Source organism: Leptopilina heterotoma, unplaced genomic scaffold (assembly GCF_015476425.1).
Source record: "Leptopilina heterotoma isolate Lh14 unplaced genomic scaffold, ASM1547642v1 Lhet_180, whole genome shotgun sequence".
NCBI classification, from domain to species: domain Eukaryota; kingdom Metazoa; phylum Arthropoda; class Insecta; order Hymenoptera; family Figitidae; genus Leptopilina; species Leptopilina heterotoma.
In genome coordinates this window covers 2,269,252-2,277,060 of record NW_025110897.1, presented here as the reverse complement: position 1 = coordinate 2,277,060, position 7,809 = coordinate 2,269,252, and the positions used below count along the sequence as shown (strand labels likewise).

General features: G+C 28.8%; 1 protein-coding gene across 1 annotated transcript in view; it reads left to right on the top strand.

The window, feature by feature from the left end:
• The first annotated feature begins 338 nt into the window (after window positions 1–338).
• Window positions 339–7,809, top strand: part of LOC122500046 (zinc finger protein chinmo) — a 37,243-nt gene continuing 29,772 nt past the window's right edge. The window contains exon 1 of the mRNA XM_043608746.1: window positions 339–813. The gene's annotated coding sequence lies outside the window, so the exon portion shown is untranslated. The remainder of the gene's footprint in view (window positions 814–7,809) is intronic.

The following is a 7,809-nucleotide window of genomic DNA, read 5'->3' as shown; positions in this document are numbered from 1 at the left end:
ATTGAAAGTGTGAATAATAAGGAATGCCCCATATATTAGGTATTAGGATTTCGCTTTTTGTTGACGAGCTGCCTGCGCTGGTGGTGCTGGTGGTTGCGGCATGGCAGGCACGCATTAATTTCACATAGCGGATAAGGTAAAACTGAAACGGGAGGGGAGGGGGCAACAACTACTACGCTGCGTAGTCTAAAACTTAGGCTCGATCGGCTCGACGCAATGGGCAAGACAGAGAGGTCGTTAAAGAGTCTAAATTCTAAACAGGGGAATGGGCTGGAAAGAGAAAGACGGTATATTTGATATTCCCCTTTTATTTAGAGACGGAGAGCGACGAGGCGACGAGAAACAGACGGAGACACTAGAAGAATATAGGAAAACGCCTAACCTTTAGGACGTCAGTCAGTTCGACTTGATTCAGGCTTTGGAGCCGGGCTGGTTGCTGGTTCTCAATCTCATTCGAGTTTATTACGAGTTTATTTATTATTTTGCAGTTTGACTATGCATTGTTTACAATATATTTATTATGAAATCAAATGACGCACTCGAGTTTACTACCAAGACATTCCTTGTTCTGGATTTCGGCGATTCGTTCACTGCGGCAGTGAAGAAACGTTGTATTGGGGTTTCGGCAACTGGCAACGAGGAAGTAGAGTAAATGGACAATCCTAGTTTCATGTGTTGCAGTGCGTGGTGCATCGATCCGTTATTTCTTTTTCGCCTTTTTCGCCTTTTTCGCGCCTTTCGCTTCTCTTACCCTCATAAATCAGACATCAAATTTATTCGGAAACGTCACGTGGCCTCATTATTTAAATCAACGTAAGTCAACATTTTCTTTTTTTAATACTTTTTTATTCAAACATCATACATTTTAAGTACCATAACAACCAAATTTTACTATACAACAATACAACCAATTCTTAGTGACTTTTTGGATTTTTTCCAAAAATTAAAAATAAAATTCAAAACAGTGTAATTATTCAATATTTTATTATAAAAAGTAAATTCGTAGTCCTGTTGGGGGTTCAATGGAAGAAATTTCGCAAAAGTCCACCAAATTCGCATTATTTAATTTTTCTAATTTATAAAAATCTCTGATGATGTTAATAAATGATCTATTATTGATCTTTTAATTAGGCTTTGCAAAATTCTGAGAAATCCTCTAGGAAATATTATGGTGTATAGCGGTCGTTTATAATAATGAATTGGACATCATTTATGTAAACATTCTCGAGTGAAACTGCTGATCCTAAATTATTGAGCATTGTAAGTTGAAACGAGCTTGTTATGAAATGAAATATTTCGAATAAACAAACTCATTATCTCTGCATTTCCTCTGCATTGTGGATGTTTTTATTTCCAAATACATTCTACCCCAAGTGCGAAATGTCACGACGGTCAATACTTACATGCTCTGTACTGTAATATCAACCAAGCTCAAAGTCAAGGAAATTCACCAGCTGTAATAGTTATTCCATTCATTTTTTCAAACACATTTATATTTATTTTATAAACAAATCAACTTTTTCAATTAATGATGCTGATTGTTGAAGTTGTTTTTGTTGATCAGACCAGAGTCAATTTTTAAATTAATCTCAGCATTTTAATTTATGAGGTTGGACAGTTATTGTCATAAATAAAAATTTATGTATACAGTCAAGTGAGAAAGAATATAGTATTTTTAATGCTTTCCGTAATTTGATATGGCTCAATTTTCAATAGTTTTATCTGTACCCGTGTAGAAATCACCATGCTATGCCTAAAATGATTATTGGCCCTAGCTTGGACCTAACTTGGCAACCCCTTTTTATATATCCTAGGCTGGTCCTAACTTGGTACTAGCTAGGAGATCCAGTTATGACTTAGAAAAATTTTTAGGAAAATAAAGTGTCAAAATTGATACATGAAAAACATGTAAAAATTGATAAATATTCTCAATTAATATTTATAAAATTAATTGATAATCATATTTGTTTAAACAATTTATTGTTTGACATAAATCAGAAAATTATACAAATACTATAAAATAAAGTTAATTTATTAATTTATTAATTCAGCAATTGTTTAAGCAAATAATTGTTATTTACTAACTTTTTACACAATCAACCTAGAAACTAGCAGTTTTTTCTAATTTTGCAATAAGTAAATACTCAGATTAGTTAATTGCAAAATTTTAAAAGACTACAAGTGTCTAGACGCTTTATTGTCTTAAGAATTAATAAATAACAACAATTTTTTGTTTAAACAAATGCTGAATTGTTAAAATTATAAATTATCTTCATATTTCACTACTCAAGTGTAATAATCGCGAAGTTAGATAAAAACTGCAAATTTTTAAGTAATTTGTTACAAAAGTTAATAAAACAGCAAAATTTATTTATTTATTTAAACAGATACAGACTGCAATATAATTATCATTAGTAAAATATATTTCTAATTTCGTTCGCTGATTTTAAGTTTCGTTTAAGTTGGTGCTAAACACTAAGAGATATTGCAATTCAAATGTGGGCTGACCCACCCAGGTCCAACCCAGGACCTACCTGGGCTTCCTAGTTTCATTAGCAAAAATTTCTAAGTCCAAGTCTAAAAAAATTTTTGCAACAAAAAATTAATGCTTAAAATGATTTAGAATAATGAAAAACGTGTTTTTAACATAAATTTTTTTGACATTTTTTTAAAAAGTGGATTACCCGCTTAATTAATTAGGAAAAATTTCCAAGTCCAAAAGACGAATATTTTTTTAGACCAAGAAATTAATGTTAAAAATGATTGAGAACAATGAAAAACCTGTTTTTAACGAAAATGTATAGATATTTTTTTTCTTGATATAATATAAAAATATTAATTTTTGAATTTTTATATTTGGATATTATTTTATTATTATTGTCGTTGTTAAACTATTTTTTTTATTTATTATCGTGTAGTAGTGTCAATAATTACTATATTGAATCATCAAAAGCAAGTCCACAAGTCACTGACAATAAAAATTTTGATCTCAACTAGTTTCATTAGCATAGTGGTTAGGGCGTTAGTCTCGTAGTCCGTAGGTCGTAGGTTCGATTCCCGCGTGCGTTAGATTTTATTTACTTCTTAGGTTTGCGTTTATTCCGATTTTTCTGCATTGTATTCGTATAAGTATGCAATTTAATGATTATATATACTGTAAAATAATTTAATTAACAAATTTCTAATTTTTTTATAATTTTTAATGTATATATTAGAGGAATATATATTAATCTCTACATATACTAACATTATTTATGAATTCGCTTTTGGTCATCACTTAATTGAAAAAAATAATAATTAATTAAAACTAATACTTATTATTAATAATTTAGGTTATTTCTTTAACAAATATTATTAACTAATTAAAATTATAATGAAATAGAAAATACTGTCTGAGATGGTCCTTTCTAGGTCCTAAAATGGACCCATAAACTGGTCCTAACTAGGCTCCCAAGTTAGGACCAGGCTAGAATCGCATCACCACCCATTGTTGGTCCAACCTACACTGCCAACCTAGGACCAAGCTATTAACAGGGCAAAATAGGTAGGACCTGGCTAGGACCAATTTTCATTTTCCACACGGGTATTCATTGAAATCACTATATTGAGTAAAGATAAATTATATAATATGCACATGGATGCTATAAATATAATTCTAATGCATTGTGTAAATTGACTTTCAATTTGTCACTTGAGTTATAATTCAGAATTAGTGCAAATAAATGAATTATTTAAAAAAATAAAATAAAAAATAATATATGTTTATACATGAGAAGAAATTTAAAAGTTAAGGTGTGCATATTGCTCATGAATGATATTTAGAAATACAATTTTTGAATTTTGATTAATCAGAAAGAAAAATCTAGATTCTACAATGACAGCCTGTTATAATAGAATATAGGTACTGACTCCAGTACAGGGTCAGTATGGGTCAACAGAAGCATAACACTGGCTGTTCTATTATATGTAATTTAGCCCAAGATAAAATATATGACCAGGTTAATACATGTATTTCACCTTATAAACTTATTGAAACTATTATTAATTTCACATTCAGTTTCTTTATATGTATAAACACAATTTTATCGACAACATTAATTTAAGTAGTTATAGTTATTATCAATACATTTCCTTTTTAACAAAAAGTTAAATTAATTGTAAAATGTTAATTTTTACAAATTTCTTTTATTATTAACAGAAAATAGAGAGGTTTACTTTATTAAGGCGGAATGGGCGGAATGGAAGCCTTAAATTAAGATGCAACATTTTTAAGACAGTCAATGGAGAATTTACGCAATGGATTTTTAAGAATTTTAAATCATTCAAGCAGATAGTGCTGAATTTAAGACTGATCTTAATAATAAGATGTTTTAAATATCTTAAAAGTGACTACAATGTATTTTAAGGCCGTGTTTCTTTTTGCAGTGTGTTTGTTAAATTTTTCGTGTACTGTGTTTTTGTTTTAATTTTTTTTTAGACTTTCTTCCTCATCTCATCTGTTTTTCAAAGTATCAAACTTGCAGGAAAAAAAGTATTAACTTTTATTTCTTACAACTTAGTAAAACTTAAACAGTCTGGAATTTTTATGCATTTCTGTCAACTTTTACTACTTCCGGAGTATTAGGGTAGAAGCACCAGTTTTGGCCACTTTAAAGCCACTTTTGACCAGGAGTTAATAATATTTATTGTAATTATTTATATTCCGCCCATTTATTTCCTGCAGTACTATATTATTATAACAATAAATATGAATTATAATAAATAATTAAATGGAAATTGAATAAAAAATTAAAAATGACCAAAACTGGAGTATAGTGGCTAAAATGCACAACAGCCATATTAAAATTGACTCCGGAAATAGTAAAGGTTGATAGAAGTATATTAGTGTCAATGGTCGGTGAAACTCTGGCTGGCGCTGGCCTAACTGTTTCAACCATTGGTCGCCTGACAATATCAATACTCAGGTTGGTCTGACTATATTTTTACCAGAGCTGGCTCAACTGTGGTGGCCTCTATTAATTCGGCTTTTTAATCAATTTACAATTCGCACAGGGGTTAATAAATTAATTATTAAGAGGGTAGTATGGTGATCGAGCCGTTTTCTCCATTTTTTTTCTTATTAATTAATTTTTATTAATTATTATTAATGGGGTCAGGCTTTGCCAAACGGATCAGCTAAAATTAAAATAATTTTTTTTCAATTCAACTTATTTTTTTATAACCCTATATAGAATTGAAAATGATGTAAAATTTTTAGATTAAAAAAATTTTTTGTTAAAGTCAAACATATATAAACAATTAAATTTTTAATTCTGTTAAAACCTAGAATTTAAAAATATTCCTTATTTTGGAGAACAAATTCTTATATTTTTAAAATTATTTATTTATAAAATTGGAATGAAAAACATTTCTTCACATTCTATGCAAAATTAAAAAATACTATTGTATTCTGCCCACATTTTTGAGTAAAAAACCGTTGAGAAAAAAAATGGCCCGCTTTGAGGAATAACGATAATAAATATTTATTATGCACAGTTAGAATAAAGCTTTTCCCAATAATTTTAGTTTTACGTAAGATGCGATAAACTTTTTCAAAATTGCTCAAATCTGATTGAAATTTGTTATTCGGAAGTTTTTGACGTTGCTAATTACGAATCTGGAGTCAAATTACAAAAATTCACAACGGCGGAGCTAAAATATAAAAATATAATGCTAGATTTAAAATTTTGGATTGTATTATTCAATCAAAAATGTTAAATCTGGTAATATAATAATTCAGTTATTTTAGCTCCAATATTTTGAACTATAAAAATCTAACTGCGGATTCGTAATCAGCGACCCCAAAACCCTTCGAGTAACAAATTTTAATCAGATTTGAGCAATTTTTAAAAAGGGAGCGTTCACAAATGATGTCACGCAATTTTTCGGGATTTTAGACCCCCCCCCCTGTCACGCAATTTCATGCAATTTCACATGTAAAAATACATTGTGTCACGTTTCTACCCCCAAAAACGTGACATCATTTGTGAACGCTTCCAAAGTTTGTCATTTACGAAAAATTAAGAAATTTTGTTGGCTATCAAACGCTACTTTAAATTCAAAATCGAAAAAAATAAAAATGAATATTTTTTAAGTACAACTATCGGGAACATATTTTTGATACTTTTTGTTCTAAAAACTTGACTTTTTTTGACTATTTTTCAAAAAAAAGGATTCATTGTAACTTTTTGAAATTTTTGGTAGGTGGTCACTTGTTCTGAAAAATATTTTCTAATCTTTTTTGTCTGAAAAAAAGCAATTTCTAATGTTATTATCTGTTTTCTAACAAGTTTTGACTTCTAGAAAAAAGTTTTTCTAAAAAGTTATGATTTCTGATATTTACTTTCCTAAAATTTGTAAATTTCCATATAATTTTGATAAAAGTTAGAGAATTGGTAAAAAAACTAAGATTAAGAAATAGAAATTATTTTGCATATTTTCTGTTTCTCAATCACAATTCTGTTCATACAAAAATTTCCAAAACTATAATTTATTTATAAAACACTTTTTTTTTTAGAAAATTTTATTAAATTTTATTTTTTAATCATAATATACATATTTGATCGTCAATACAAAAATTGTATATTGTTAGAAAAACAATATTTTTTTAATTACCTTTATTAGCAAAAAAAATTTTTAAAAATAAGTTTTAGAGAAACTGTATCCCAACAAAGAACCTAAAGTTCTGAACGTTCAAATGAACGAAATTTATTTATTTCTTCTCCAAATTAAATTTTTATTGCAATTATTTTGCGTTACTATCCAAAAAATTAATTACTGAGTTTCTAAACGTAAATATTTCAGTTTTAAAAATTTGTTTGTGATAAGTAATTTATTAAAATATCTTCAATAAAAAATATTTCGTTCATTTGAACGTTCAAAACTTGGGGATCATTCCCAACAAAAATTTTGACCACGCACGCATAGAAAGGGTTTGCTGTGGCAGAAACATTTTGCTGCCACAGCAAACCTTGTTCGTTGAAATAAGGACAGCGAAAAAGTTCGCTGTGAGATCAAACAAGTTCGCTATGACAGCAAACTCGCATAAATTTTTACTAATGTTTGCTGTCACAGCTAACATGTTCGCTGCCACTGCAAACTTCTTAGCTGTGGTAGCTAATTTTCAGAGATTTCACAGCAAACATCTGTTTACTGCTGCAGCTAATTTCTTTTTTTCGTGCGCCATTCGAAAGAGCGATCCCAAAAGTATCAGGGTGTGGATGTTTGAAAACTTTTATGGCTTCTTTCTACTAATTGTAAGAGATTGAAAATCTTCTCTGAATACACCTGACCACCTTATCTTAATATTAATAATGAATTTTTTTACCCAATTTAATTCACTAATAAAATAAATAGTTTTATAGCTATAACTTTCCACTTTTATGTCACATTAATTAAACAAATTTTTAATTTCAATATAGTTGAGAATTTTATCATCATAAGCGCATATCGTATAGTGATTAGAGCCTTGTAGATTATAAATGAATAGGTCGTAGGTTCGATTCCCTTCATCGTTAGTTTTATTTATTCCATAAGTTTGTGATAATTCTGGACTCAATACGTTAGATAAATTGGAAAATGAAAATTCGTAATTATAGCCTAATACTATATACGCGATTATGTAATGTAAACGTTACTTTTAAACTTTATCTATCAGAAAGATATAAATGATTTACTTATTTCTTTCTAAGTCTTAATATAAATATAAAAATTCACTTGGAGCATATCAAGTCTTCCACATAAGAAAACAAGTGTATACACAATTATAAT